Source organism: Cornus florida, unplaced genomic scaffold (genome assembly GCF_030987335.1).
Source record: "Cornus florida cultivar Cherokee Brave unplaced genomic scaffold, ASM3098733v1 CherokeeBrave_3.0.0_Hap2_Chr11, whole genome shotgun sequence".
NCBI classification, from domain to species: Eukaryota; Viridiplantae; Streptophyta; class Magnoliopsida; order Cornales; family Cornaceae; genus Cornus; species Cornus florida.
In genome coordinates this window covers 69,635,511-69,651,055 of record NW_026775581.1, presented here as the reverse complement: position 1 = coordinate 69,651,055, position 15,545 = coordinate 69,635,511, and the positions used below count along the sequence as shown (strand labels likewise).

Genomic DNA, 15,545 nt, shown 5'->3' with positions numbered 1-15,545 from the left:
CATTTGAGATCGATCGAACATGCAAGAATATGCAGAAAATTGAGCTTTCTCTTGAGACTAATGAATGCATCACTATATCTCTTCATAGACTAGATGTACCAAAAGGGCAACTTCCATATGTCTTTGAAAAACTTGTCCTTCAATATAGGGTTTCAACCTTTGCCCATTCACCTTGAAATGTTGCCATTTTTTAAACTTTGAATTTCAACCGCCCCATGCGGTGCAACGAAGATGATCTCATATGGACCTTCCCATTTGGTTCGCAACTTCCCAGGAAAGAGTTTTAATCTAGAGTTGAAAAGCCAAGCTTTTTGACCCGGCTCAAAAGATTTCTTCCTAATGTGTTTGTCATGAAAAGCTTTAGTCCTCTCTTTATAGAGTTTGGCATTGTCACAAGCATTGCCTCAATTCTTCCAACTCATTTAATTGGAGTAAGCGATTCTCTCTGGCTTTGTCAAGGTCAAAATTGAGCTTCTTAACTGCCCACAAAGCTTTGTGTTCTAGCTCAATCGAAAGATGGCAAGGCATTCCATAAACAAGTCTAGAAGGAGACATGCTAATGGGAGTCTTGTATGCTGTTCGGTAAGCCCACAAAGCATCATTCAATTTGCATGACCAATCCTTCCAGGTTATGTTAACCGTTTTCTCAAGAATATGCTTAATTTCCCGGTTTAACACTTTTACTTATCCACTTGTTTGAGGATGATAAGGAGTGGTGACTTTATGTATAACGGAGTACTTAAGAAAGAGTTTCTTTAAGAATTGATTGCAAAAATGCTTTCCCCCGTCACTAATCATAGTCTTTGGCATACCAAAATGAGCAAAGTTATTGGATTTAATGAATTGAATAACCACGAAGTGGTCATTGGTTTTGGTAGCACAAGCCTCCACCCACTTTGAAACATAATCAATGGGAAGCAAAATGTATTGATATCCATAAGACATAGAAAAAGGACCCATGAAATCAATGCCCCAAATATCAAAAATCTCTACAACAATAATATTTGTCAAAGGCATCATGTCTCTTCTTGACATTAAGCCCATCTTTTGACATCTTTCACACGACTTGCAAAAATTGTAAGCATCTCTATGGATTGTGGGCCAAAAGAGCCCACTTTGAAGAACCTTCAAGGCAGTTTTCTTTGCACTAAAATGCCCACCACATGCAAGAGTATGACAAAACATAAGAACGCTTGGAATTTCACTCTCCAGAATGCATCTTCTCACAATTTGATCCGGACAATATCGGTGTAAGACAGGATCTTCCCAATAGTAATGCCGGATGTTGGCAAAGAAACGGTTCTTTTCGTTCTTTGTCCAAGTAGTTGGAAGCTTGCCAATTGCCAAATAGTTTACAATGTCGGAAAACCAAGGCATTTATCCATTAGAAACTTGAAAAAGTTGTTCATCCGGAAATGAAACACGAATTGGTGGGCTAAGGGAAGATTCAACTACCAACCTTGAGAGATGATCGGCAACCACATTTTTGTTACCTTTCTTATCTTTGATTTCAAAGTCAAATTCCTGAAGGAGCAAAATCCATCTTATTAAACGAGGCTTTGTTTCCTTCTTAGTCAAGAGGTGATTTAAAGCAGTATGATCAGAATAGACAATGACTTTTGATCCTAAGAGGTAGGACCAAAATTTGTTAAGAGCATATACTATAGCAAGTAATTCCTTCTCGGTAGTAGAGTAATTTAATTGAGCTCCCGAGAGGGTCCTGCTTGCATAGTATACAACGCATGGAAGTATTCCTACCCTTTGCCCCAAAATTGCTCCCATGGCATAATCAGAAGCATCAGACATTATTTCAAATGGTAATGACCAATTGGGAGGCTGCATAATAGGAGCGAATGATAACATGCCACGCAATTTATGGAAAGCATCAAGGCATGCTTGATCAATGACAAAAGGAGTTTCCTTGGCGAGAAGATTGCACAAGGGTCTAGCAATTTTGCTAAAGTCTTTGATGAAACGGCGGTAGAAGCTGGCATGACCTAGAAAGGAGCGAACTTCTCTCACCGTAGAAGGTGGAAGTAATTCAGAAATGAGCTCAACTTTCGCTTTATCCACCTCAATTCCCCTTTTTGAGATGACGTGACCTAAAACAATACCTTCTTGAACCATGAAATGGCTCTTTTCCCAGCTAAGAACAAGATTTGTTTCACGACATCTTTTAAGCACTAAATTCAAGTTTTTGAGGCATACATCAAATGATGACCCAAAGACAGAAAATTCATCCATAAAGACCTCTAGATACTCTTCCACCATGTCAAAAAAAATTGACATCATACATCTTTGAAATGTGGCAGGGGCGTTGCACAAACCAAATGACATCCATCTATATGCAAATGTGCCGAAATGACAAGTAAATGTGGTTTTCTCTCGGTCTAAGGGGTCAAGGGCTATTTGATTGTACCTGAATAGCCATCAAGAAAACAATAGTATTGTTGCTCGGACAATCTCTCTAGGATTTGATCAATAAATGGCAAAGCGAAGTGATCTTTCCTAGTGGCGGCATTTAATTTTCAATAATCAATGCATACTCGCTAACAATTAGCGGTACACTTAGAAATTGCCTCACCTTTTGCAGTTTCAACCACCATAATCCCCGATTTCTTAGGAACTACTTGAGTTAGACTCACCCATTTGCTATTAGAGATTGGATAAAAGATACCGGCATCTAAGAGTTTAACTACTTCTTTCTTAACCACTTCTTTCATGTTTGGATTTAATCTTCTTTAGGCATCTCTAAAAGGTTTTGCATCTTCTTCCATAAGAATGCGATGCATACAAATGGAAGGATCGATTCCTTTTAGATCCGCCACACTCCATCCTATGGCTTCCTTATTTTCTTTAAGCATATTCAAAAGAGAATTCTCTTGATCTTTTTCAAGATTTGAAGAGATGATGACCGGAAGAGTCTCTTTTGGGCCAAGGAAGGCATCTTTAAGATCGAGAGGGAGAGTTTTAAGCTCAATAGTGGGTGAAGAGACTAGAGATGGAACCAGTGGAGTGCTAGAGAGTGGAGGAAGATGTTCTTTTGGATCTTTACAAGGTGGAAAATCCAAACTTGCAATGGATTCCATTAGATTATTAACTTCATTCATTGACCTTTCACTATCAAAACCATAATTACCATACATTTCAAGAAGACAAGATGCAAGAGGGTCCTCAGAAAGAAGAGATGAAAGATTATCCTCGGTTAGCTGTTTTATGACCATTGTGGGAATAGATTCCTCAACAACTTCATCCGAGACATCTATGAGACAACACTTATTTTCATCTATGGGATGTCGACTTGCATTGAAAATATTAAGCTTAACCATCATATTACCAAAAGAAAGGTCCATGACACCGGATCTACAATTAATGGTAGCATTTGCGGTAGCAAGAAATGGCCTCCCTAAGATGATGGGGATGTGATTGGTGGGATTTGCAACTGGTTCAGTATAAAGAACTACGAAATCAACCAGGAAGTAAAACTTGTCAACCTTTATGAGTATGTCCTCAATCATGCCCCTAGGTGTTTTAACAGATGTATCGGCCAATTGAAGCACCACCAAGGTTGGCTTTAATTTATTCAAACCTAGTTGGACATATACGGAGTAAGGAATCAAATTAGAACTTGCCCCTAAGTCAAGAAGAGCTCTACGAACTTCATGGGTTCCAATTACACATGAGATGGTTAGAGCACCGGGATCTTTGAACTTAGGTGGAGTATTATGTTGGATAATGGAGCTCACTTGCTCCATTAGGAACACTTTTTTAGGGCCTTGTCCCTTGCTCTTCCTCTTTTGTGTGCAAAGATCTTTCAAAAATTTTGTATACGGCAGAATTTGCTTAATTGCATCCAAGAGAGGAAGATTTATGTTAACTTGTTTGAAGACTTCTATCATGTCATGGATTTTTTTCCCTCCTGCCTCCCAAAAGGTGAAGTTTCTTTCAAAGCATAAGGAAATGGAGCTTTTGGCTCATAAGACTTTGCAATTCGAGGGGATGATGAAGAAGGTTGAGGATTCCCTCTAGGGCCATGCTCATCCAGGGAAGTAGGAATAACATTGGAAATGGGACGGGTGTCAACTTTTGGTTTCACCGATTCACTATCTTCACTTGGTTGTTCAACCCTATTGTCAACTTGTCTAACACTTCTCAAAGTAGTAATTGCTTGCACTTGCTCTTGGGAAAGACACCCCAATGTGGAGTTTGCTTCCACAAAATGTTGAGCTTTTGGGTTCCTTTCGGGTTGGCTAGGCAATTTACCAATTTCTCTAGCATTTAATGCATTAGCTATCATCCTGATTTGAGATTCAAGCTTTGATATCAATTGGGAATGAGAATGCAACAAATTGGTGCTCATTTTCAAACTACCCAAAGCTACTAAGACTTTATCTTCAAATGTGGGGTTGCTAGAGAGTGCATGAGGATGATTAGAGTTACTTTGAGGATTATAAGCTTGAGGATAACAGAAATGGTCCATTCTTTGACGAAAAGAAGAAGATGAGACGAACCCTTTTGAACCTCTATTTCTTTGGTGAGAAGGAACATATCGGTTTTAAAATTTTTTTACTTGAAAAGGATTTGAATGCTCACTCCACACCGAAACATAAGCATTTGAAAGAAGGTGAGCAAATGTGGCATTGACTTGTTCATCAAGCACATGTCCATGGGGACAATTGGAAGTAGTATGCAATACACTTGAACAAGTCATGCATGGCTCACAAGAATGATGAAGATGATGATTAAGAAGAGGAAATGATTGTTTTGCCGGTTTTTGACTCAATAAAGATTGATCAAGTTTTTGAGTTAGAGTTTTGACCTGGGCAACAATTACCATTAGACTTCCAATTTGACATACTTTCAAATATTTCTTTTTGTTATTGGAATCATGACCCAACCGAGAAGTGTGACATTTATGCAATGAATTTTTACTCATTTTTCTTAAAAAGGTACCAAACATCATCTTCATGCTTCCCAAAATATGATCCTCCATATGAGGTATCAACTATGTCCTTGTGAGTGTCGGATAGGCTTTTATAGAAATATTGGACAACTTGCCATTTTGGAATACCATGATGTGGACACTTTCTTAGCAAGTCATTCAATCTTTCCCAAGCCTCATGTAAAAGTTCTCCTTCCCTTTGAGAAAATTCATGAATAGAAGTTCGTATAACATTGGTCAAACTCACGGGGTAAAATTTCTTTAAAAATTCATTTTGTATTTGTAACCAAGAAGTTATTGAATTTGCCCCTAAGTAGTTGAACCAATGCTTAGCTTTATTTTTAAGAGTAAAAGGGAAGAGAAGTAACTTAAGAACTTCCTCTAGGACATTCATATACCTCACAGTGGAGCATATTTCAAGAAATTCATCAAGATGTTTATATGGCTCCTCACCATCTAAGCCATAAAATAGTGGACATATTTGAATGGTCTCGGGCTTAATCTCATATTGATTGGCCTCAAAATTAGGAAGCATGATGCAAGTTGGTGCATGATATTCATGAAGATTATAATGATCACGAATGATCATTAGAGGAATTGGAGCTTGAACTCCAAGAGGAAATTGGTTGAAAGGAGGATGCTCCCTGAAGTTTGGGTCTAAATAACCAAGATGACCCTCTAGATTTTCCATTGATTATGATGATAGGTTGGTTAAGACCGCACAAAATTCAAGAAACACATCAATGACATCATTTAAGCATGCACTTCGCCCCCGTAACAAATCAATCAACAAATCTCCGCATACAATGATCCCATGCTCCCATGCTTAACCAACATGCAAAGAAAAGTAAATTGCCTCCATGCGGGCTCACAATTTATCTAAGAAATGAAAAACAAGCCTCCACGCGGGCCGACAATTTAACTAGAGCTTGAGTTAGAAAGATCTCACAAAGGGTCCTTAATCAACTTCAATTCATTTTCAACTTCCAAACTTTGCTATGCTTTGCATTTTTTTAGATTTTTAGTCCTTTTTGTGCTTAGCTTAGCTCCTTGCTTGAATTCTCCTTTACTTAACCTCCTTGATCAATTTCACCTAGCCAAATAAGAACAAACACAATAAGTAACCAAAAATAAAATAAAGAAAAGACACGATCAAAAGTGTACTAATCCCTAATTGTTTCCAAAACACGGTGTTGCCAGTTAAATCCCCGGCAACGGTGCCAAAAACTTGGTGTGCCGCCAAGGACCAAAGCCTAAAGATGTGCAAGATAGTGAATGTGCAATGTAGCTAAGTTTTACATTTATAAATTCCACTACTACCATTAACTAAAAATATAGCAAGGGCAAGTAGGGATCGTCCCAATGGATTGAAGGGCTACTAGTAATGGAAACAATGCTTAGGGTTAGTAGGTTGAGTGATTAAATGTAGGTTGTTTGGTTGATTAAACTACAATTAGGATTAAACAAGAACAATATAAAACGAGTAATTAAATGATAGAGAAAACAAGAGAGAGAGACCTTGGGACTTAGAGATCACCACTAAGCATCACCTTTCTATACACTCAATTCACAATTAATGAGGGGGGAAACATATGTTGCAACAATAGTGAGTGTGTGTGGTTGTTTTTATAAGCATAGATGACCAATTAAGTATATATTGTCTAAACAACACAATGAATAACACAGTACATCAAACTAAGTCATTAATCCTTCTATAAGCTCACAATCCAAACACATCACATAATTAGAGAAATATACTACTTGCATTCATAAGTATGGAACATCAAACAACAAGTATGGATTGTCCTTCCATTTAACAACTAAGGTAGCTACACTACATCTAAGCTAATGACATGGAAATTAAACTAATTAGATAAGGCAGAGGCACAATCCATCAAGAAATGAGTATGAACCATCAAATAAACCAAAAGAGCATTCTATTAAGCACTATATCTTGACAATCTCTAAATCTATAGCATCAACACACATCGACATACATCAACAACACAAGAGATAGAGATAAACACATGAACATCTATCCTAGCATACATAGACATATGGATAGAATGAAATGATCAATTGGAAGAATTAAACCACAGAAATTATTGAATAAACAAGATCTATGTATATAAATATGTCAAAACATGTATTACAACACAAATCCCCTAAAAAATACATAAATCAAGGTAAAAAAAGCATGCTTAGGGCTAACTCTAGCTCCAAGAGGATGTCTAGCCACTCATGAATGGTGTCCTCCAACCTTCAAGGGCTATCTCCATAGTAGAAGTACTCTTCTTCTTGGGGAAGATGGAAAACCTCTCAATAATGTCTCTAGCCTCCTCTTCTCTTTTCTTCCTCTCTAAGAATTGTATCTAAGACTATAAAAAACTATCTATGTAAAAGTGGCTCATATTCCTTATATAGGTAGCTTAAATGTCACACCCAATGGTCTAGGCTCGTACACAAGAGCTCATCTAATGATTGCACAGTGAGATAACTTTTAATGAGCTGGAGATATATTTTTTTCAGATTTGAGAGGGTTCGATCAATCGAACATGGCTGTGATCGATCGAACATGGCTGAGATCTATCAAACTTTGGCTGGATCGATCTTTTAATGGCAGCGCCTTTTTGGATAGGGACAGATCTGAGATATTTTGGGGAACGAGACAAAAGTGGTAGGTAGGGTGGTACAACAAGATTAGATAGAATCTTTTCGATTGATTTAAGAATTGTTGGATCGATCAAACTTTGTGGGATCTTTGGATAAGGACAAAAGAGATTGGATCCATCTTGGAGAGTTTAGATCGATGAACTTTCGATTGATCGAAGTATTCTTGTGATCGATCGAACCTGCTAAATTTCCACACTTTACTTCAATCTGCTTCCACTTTGCTCCTTTCTTCCATCTAGCTTGAGTTAGCTTCTTTTAAGCTCTTATTTGGTAGAATTAGCTTATTTTGGAGATAAGCACCTAAAAAGGGCAATAACACGAAATTAGTCTAAAACGGGAAAGTTAGATAGATAAAGGTTCTAGAATACCTAAGCTTAAGAGGTTTAAATGCGCACTTTTTAGTGCTCATCAGTAGGGGGAGAGAGTGATGAGACATAATTAGTGTGATAATTAATACGTGAATATGGTTCCAAGTGAAAAACAAATGGGATAAGGATTCCTTTCTGGCCAAACAAAGACAATAGTGGTATAGAATAATCAACACGTCAGTGACCTAGCGGTATTAGACCTTTACTTCTTAAAGGAAGGTCAAGGTTTGAGTCTGAGCGGAGGCATGTGTGTGTGAGTATTAACTAAAAAAAAAAATAAAGAACAGTGGTTTAGAATATAGAGATGAGCAACTAGAGATTTATCCCAAGTTGACAATTAAATTTTGAATGCAATTTTTAAACCAAGGGCAACAAAAAGAGCAAAGGTCAGGCTTGGCAGAAGGGACAGCAGCACAGAAGATATATGCCCCCAGGAGTTGAGGATTAAGTCACTAACCTTAGAATGAAAATCAAAAGGAGTAGATTTTAGCTCACTGTAGTTCCCTCCAGTAATCCAAATTTATTATACAATGCATCAATGGAATATATTTTCCAATCATTCTCCATCTCAATATGCAGTTTCATCTCCATTTTCTTTTTTACAATGCATTCCATAACACGCGCCATCTCCATTTACCTTATTCAACCAATAAGTTTTAGATTCTTGGATCAAAGACGACACTAATCCCACAAGAGGATCCTCCCCAAATCATAATCACAGTCATTTCCACAGAGCATTGTATGTCACAGTCAATAGAAGGAAATACCATTCAGCTCACACCCTGAGTCAAGGACTCTGGTATTTCTGGACACACAAAGAGTTGAAAATCTGTAAATAGATATACACCCATGTGAAACTACAAGCACACAACCAGTAAATTTCCTGTCACTGAAAATTAACTGCTCCAAACATCAAGAAATCAAAAAATGCACTCTTGTTTCTTGATTTGAGCTTGCCTCCAATGCATTTCGTTACTATTTTTGTAACGACCCTCACCCTGACCAGACACAATATTGTCCGCTTTTGGCTCACCCAGACCAGAGACTTCCCAGGGGGTTACCCATCCTGGTACTACTCCAAGTTAAGCACGCTTAACTACAGAGTTCTGATGAGTTCACGGCCATCACGGCTTTAAAACGCGTTGTGTCATAGAAGGGTGTTGAATCTACATATAGCACTTGCCCCATCCACACCCAGACAATGTGGGATTGTGCACCTGTAGCTCGCCCAGTGTGGTAGCCTACTGGTGCCCCCTGCACACGCTCACACACACCCGCCCACAAGGTCGCCACAATCACCCCCCCTTTGGGGCCCAACGTCCTCGTTGGCCACACTTCTGGCTGGGTCAGGCTCTGATACCATTTGTAACGACCCTCACCCTGGCCAGACACAATATTGTCCGCTTTTGGCTCACCCAGACCAGAGACTTCCCAGGGGGTCACCCATCCTGGTACTACCCCAAGTTAAGCACGCTTAACTACAGATCTCTGATGGGTTCACAGCCATCACGGCTTTAAAATGCGTTGTGTCATAGAATGGTGTTGAATCTACATATAGCACTTGCCCCATCCACACCCAGACGATATGGGATTGTGCACCTGTAGCTCGCCCAGTGTGGTAGCTTACTGGTGCCCCCTGCACACGCTCACACACACCCGCCCACAAGGTCGCCACAATCACCCCCCCCCCCCTTTGGGGCCTAACGTCCTCGTTGGCCACACTTCCGGCTGGGTCAGGCTCTGATACCATTTGTAACGACCCTCACCCTGGCCAGACACAATATTGTCCGCTTTTGGCTCACCCAGATCAGAGACTTCCCAGGGGGTCACCCATCCTGGTACTACTCCAAGTTAAGCACGCTTAACTACAGAGTTCTGATGGGTTCACGGCCATCACGGCTTTAAAACGCGTTGTCATAGAATGGTGTTGAATCTACATATAGCACTTGCCCCATCCACACCCAGACGATATGGGATTGTGCACCTGTAGGTCGCCCAGTGTGGTAGCCTACTGGTGCCCCCTACACACGCTCACACACACCCGCCCACAAGGTCGCCACAATTTTAGCTTCTTTTATACTACGTATTAAGTTTTTTTAGAAAAAAAATTGATATGTCTTCCCTTCATTTTCACTAGTGATATTTTAAGAATTAGTTACATCTGTGTAACAGTGTAAGCATTAAAGTTTTACAATTGATGCTTAGAGGTTGGCTGAGGATTAAAAAAAATATATCAAATATCAACAACTCTGCTTTTGCATACAAAAACTGCAGAGAATTTGTTCATCCAATCGTGTGACTTACAATTTTCAGTCAAACACAGACGCACGAACCCACACATCAAGTAGGACTTCAACTTCAGGATCATGATAGACTCAAATTTTTCTACAAACTCTTAACATGGTGAAATTCAGAAACACCGATGAACCATCAGCATTCAGCACAAATAAATTTTTAGCAGCAATATCACCTTGCCACAGGACTTACTCCACCCTCCAAATTCATTGGTATCACTGCAGTTATATCATTTGATTGATCTGAATCATGTCGAGCTACCACGATTGTGAAACACTCCTTCAATTCCATCGCCACATAATTCATGGTTGGCCTTTTTGTGGAAGTACGAGATACACAAGCCATAGCTAAATCTACAGCTTTCCAAACAGAATTAACATCACAATCTTCCTCTAACTTGGGATCAACAATACTTCTAGCATCCTCATTTTCAAGCACGGAACTAACCCATTGAATTATGTGAGTCATGTCAGGACTTTTGGGGATTAGTGGCTGGCCTGTGATTATCTCCAATATAACAATTCCAAAGCTATAGACATCACTTTTCTTAGTCAACCTATGTGATGTGAAATACCTGCAATCCAAACCTAGTAATCAATTTCTTGTAATAATATAATTTACTTCTTCAAATAAATGAATTCAAAATATGATTTTTTTTTTTTTTTTTGGGAGGGGGTAGGGGGAGGGAAAAATTGAATGACAATACTCACTCAGGGTCAAGGTATCCAGGAGTGCCAGCAACAATAGTTGAGACATGCGTGCCAATTTCAGTTGGAAAAACTCTAGACAGTCCAAAATCAGCAAGTTTGGCTTGGAATTTTTCATTTAATAAGATATTGGTAGAGTTGACATCTCTGTGGATTATTGAAGGCTTACAACCATGGTGTAGATACTCCAGTCCTTCAATTCCACTCAACATTTTTTCGGTAATTAAAATCTAGAAGGAAAATAATAGGTAAAAGAGAAAATATATGGCATTCATGAACTTACTAACCTTGTGCTGCATCTGATGCTATTCGAATCCTCTCTTCCCAACTTAAAACATTTGGATTTCTATCTGTGTCCATAAATTAGCAATTCATGTCTTTTTGTTAATGATATTACAACCACGTATACTTTACTATTCAGAAACTTTCAAGTGTGACGTGTATACCAGACAGATGACATTCTAAGTCTCCACTAACCATGTACTCATAGATGATTCCCAAGTTGGTGCCTTCATTGCAGTAACCGACAAGAGAAGTTAAGTTTTTATGATGAACACTCAAAAGAAGTTTGGCCTGCAACGTAAAACCACATTTAGTTTCATGCATACACTGATGAACTTAAAATTTCTGCTAGAAAGCGACCTTTCATTGGATTGCATTCTATAATGGCAATGGTTATGAAAGCTGTTAGTGGGGTTATGCAAGCTAGGTACCTCGGCTTGGAATTCCTTATACCCTTGAGTTGATGACGAAGATAACATCTTTACAGCAACCTGAGTGTCCCCTACATTGCCATGGTAAACTGTTCCAAACCCTCCTTTCCAAATAATCCTTTGGAAGTTGTTGGTAATACTCGTTACCGCATAGTATGTAAACTCTCGATTCTTTACATCAAATGTCCCATCTTTTTGTTTCTTGACTACTAAGATCATATTGAATTCAATTAAACATAGTTTGATTTGGAAAAACTTTAATTATGGATGTTGGATATTAAGATATGAAACGCTGGATCTTTAAACTATATATGAGTATAATAGTTCTCATACCTTGTTTTCTCTTTTCAAAGATCCATAAGGCAGCCCCTATTGCAATTAAGAGTACAGACAATGCAGTAACAGATGCTACTACCGGACCAATAACCTTGTTCGTTTTCTTTTTGCACGGACTAGACAGACAAGGATTTGTGTTTTCAGTAGCTTTTGATGAAAAATGTTAAAAAACTAAGAATCAATGAATACTTATAATATATGCTATATAATGTCAATGGTAGCTATTAAGAAGTCCTAATCATTTAGCATCTTTGAAGTATGGAAATGTTTGATGATTAACCATTTCAAAGAAAAATCAAAAGTAAGTCAAATTTGTGTTACTTTTAAATACTTTCTGGCATGTATGGGGAAAAAGTGAATTACTAAATCAAGAATCGTCACAACAATATATATATATATATGTATATTTGGTGTAAGTGTGTGTGTGTGTGTAATTCTCTTATGGCTTTGCAGAAAGAGCAAACGTCAAAAAGAGCGATCCATTTTTTGCCTTTTCAAGGAGTTCTGCTGGAACCGGACTAGTGAAATTGTTTCTTCTCAAGTTTCTGCACAAGGAGACCAATTCAACATCATCACTTGTTTTATATGTTGTTAGGCTAAAAATTCAAGTCACATAGGATTAGGGAAGTAACTTACAGGAATGTCAACAAGGTCAACTGAGATAGAAAATTAGGCACCTGCCCAGTTAATTTGTTGTTTGACAAATCCCTGAATTAAAACTTTGTTTATAATTAGTTATCTAAAAGAACAAGTTCCATATCCTTAGCAAGTTGACATCCTAGTGGTTCTTGTGAGATGAACATACTTACAAAGATTTTATCACCGTGAGATTCGATATGTAAGGTGCAATCTCCCCTGTCAGTCCACTTGAGGATAAGTTCCTGATTGCAATTTGAATAATGCTGTGAAGATATGGATTTAATGGGAAAATTAAAATAATTATTTAAAGTGATAAATATACAAGAATGTGATCCTAGAAGGACTGAAACCATCATAGCTACAAGTGAGGCCAAGCCAAACAAAAGATTCGGGAACACATGGATCTCTTTGCCAGTTCCTTTTTACTCCATACGTTGATTTGATGCCCAGGATAGCAGAAACTAATGTTCAGAAAATAAGAGAGTTTAAACATGGACTTAAGAAGAAGAAGGTGTGCACGAGATGCAATGAGATTGAAAAAACTTTAATAAATGTTGGTAAGAACTTATCATCATCATCATCTGTTTGTGAATGTATAATCTGTATCACAGTATAAAGCTCCATGGCATTTAAGATGGGTGGAAGGGTTGAATTTTTTGTTTTGATGAATGAAATATTAAACACGTCAAAAGACACAGGGTTTGTGTTCCCGACTGTCTGTGTGAAAAAATAATCAGGAACAAGAGGTTTGTTCCCCCATAGTGTCCCATTTATATAGATGTAGAATTCTCTAGATTGATTATGTTGCAACACTTCAACTTCAGCAAAGTGCATGTAGATATAACATTGGTCAGAGGAATTTCTATGATACGACCGTAGGTTCAACGAGTCACTAGCCTTTTCTGAGGTGATAGCTGTGCTCATGACAGCAAGCGGTACTTGGAATAGATTGGAAGCTAGGGAATTCATGGTAGACAAATTTCTTATCATCCTTGGGTTAGTGATCAAAGGAGTAGGGTTCCACTTGCGGTCATAAGCGTCATCTTTGAACCTAAATGAGATATTAGTACCATAGTGAGATTTTTAATCAGTATTTTAAAATAGAAATAATATAGAGATACTAATTGGTTCACCTTGGACATGAAAGATGGCATACCTGACCAATTCTTCTGTTTTTGAACCGAAATTTGAACGATCAACGAGGAGCAGTGATCCAGATGCAGTTTCATACATAGAGTTATTCAAAGGCCTTAGCTCTAATGCTGATATGAAAGGTGTTCCAAGGCCTTTGTCTTGGAGACAAACATATACATAATCGCTATTGAGAACATGTATGATCTCACTCCACGCAACAATAGATGAATCAAACAATGAAATGCTGTCCCAGAAATCAACTCCAATGTACAAATCAAACGATGGTGGTTTATCTTGGGCATCATAGTTTCCATACATGAACCAGGCCCTTATCAAGTATTTGTTACCTTTCCCACTTGCAGGTCTTATGGTGAAGCAATTTCTGGTTCCTTCAGGAAAGCTTCTAACATTCAAGAACTGTTGTTCGATTGAGTTAGTCTTAAATTCAGGAGATATAGACTTGCTTACACCAGTCTCTATAAAAGCTGCATCTGAACTATAAGGTATCCAGTTGTCTCATCTGTGTAGTTGGAATCTTCAGATATCCCACAATCTATGCTTATGAAGCCTGTAACAGAGAGACCTTAATTAGCTATATATATATTGTTTTTACAAAAAACATTTAACATTTTTATCTCAAGAAAGTGTCAACAAACCTGAAGGGACCTGGGCATGAGCTCCAAGGGCAAAAGCACCAAGAATTAATGCGAAGAGGAAGCATTTTGGCATCCCCATCCTTCGATGCAGAGCCTATAAGAGAATTGATCTTATATTTATATTCCTACATCATATGTATACCAATATGCTGCTAATGTTGTCAGAAATAATATAACAAGATAAAATATTGGAGCTACTTTATCAATCCTATTAAACCTAAGCTACGATGATGACTTAGGAAACCTTTTATTAATGTGTATAGAAGTCAAATTGCAAATCATAATGTTTATTTTAAAAGTTCAGACCTTGAGTAGTCTTGTTCATTATGTTATTTAACCTGTAGCCGGCCAATATAAGAAAATACATACGAAAATCTTACTAATACCTGAGGAAAGTATTGCCAAACAGATATTGAAGATGTGACACACACACACAAACACATTGTACCAGAATGTAAGTGACTGTCATGGTGTTGATAGCCCACCAACTTGTGGAATGATTATCACTCAAATGCGGCATTCAAAACAAAGAAACTACTTGTTGCCTATGAACCCTGCTTGTGGAGAGAGCAGAATTCAAGGAATACTAAAAACAGATATAATTGGCTGTCATCTATATATTAACTCGTTTTTATAAGTTTAAACTTGACTATTCTTCATATTGACACGTCTTCAGCACAACTATTATAACTGAGTTTATTTTGCCACCTTCACACTGATTTGGTAGCTAAAGTATTAAAGAAATCATAGGAATGTCAAATTAATCCTTTGTTTAGTCAGCAAGATTAATGGGTCAATACCAAGAATTTGGCTCACCTTTAAAATATAGTACCTAATTAGTTGTGTTAGTCATTCAAGTTTATCATTAAACCACAATGATTTAGCCTTATCAAGAAGTGTATTATGATTTATTTTTCTTATAGACAGCTAGGATTTGACATTGAAGTATCTTTGTTATTTCCTAAGTTCTTCACTTCCTAGAATGGAATCGAACCCCCCCCCCCCCCCCCCACATGGTAGCGATCCAACTAAAGATTTTGATTCTAGTGGGGACAGCTATGATCATGGTAGCTGCGGTGAAG

At 38.0% G+C, this 15,545-nt stretch overlaps 1 pseudogene; it reads right to left on the bottom strand.

Moving 5' to 3' along the window:
- Positions 1–10,449: 10,449 nt before the first annotated feature.
- On the bottom strand, positions 10,450–14,542 carry LOC132281249 (putative leucine-rich repeat receptor-like protein kinase At2g19210; annotated as a pseudogene).
- Positions 14,543–15,545: the final 1,003 nt, after the last annotated feature.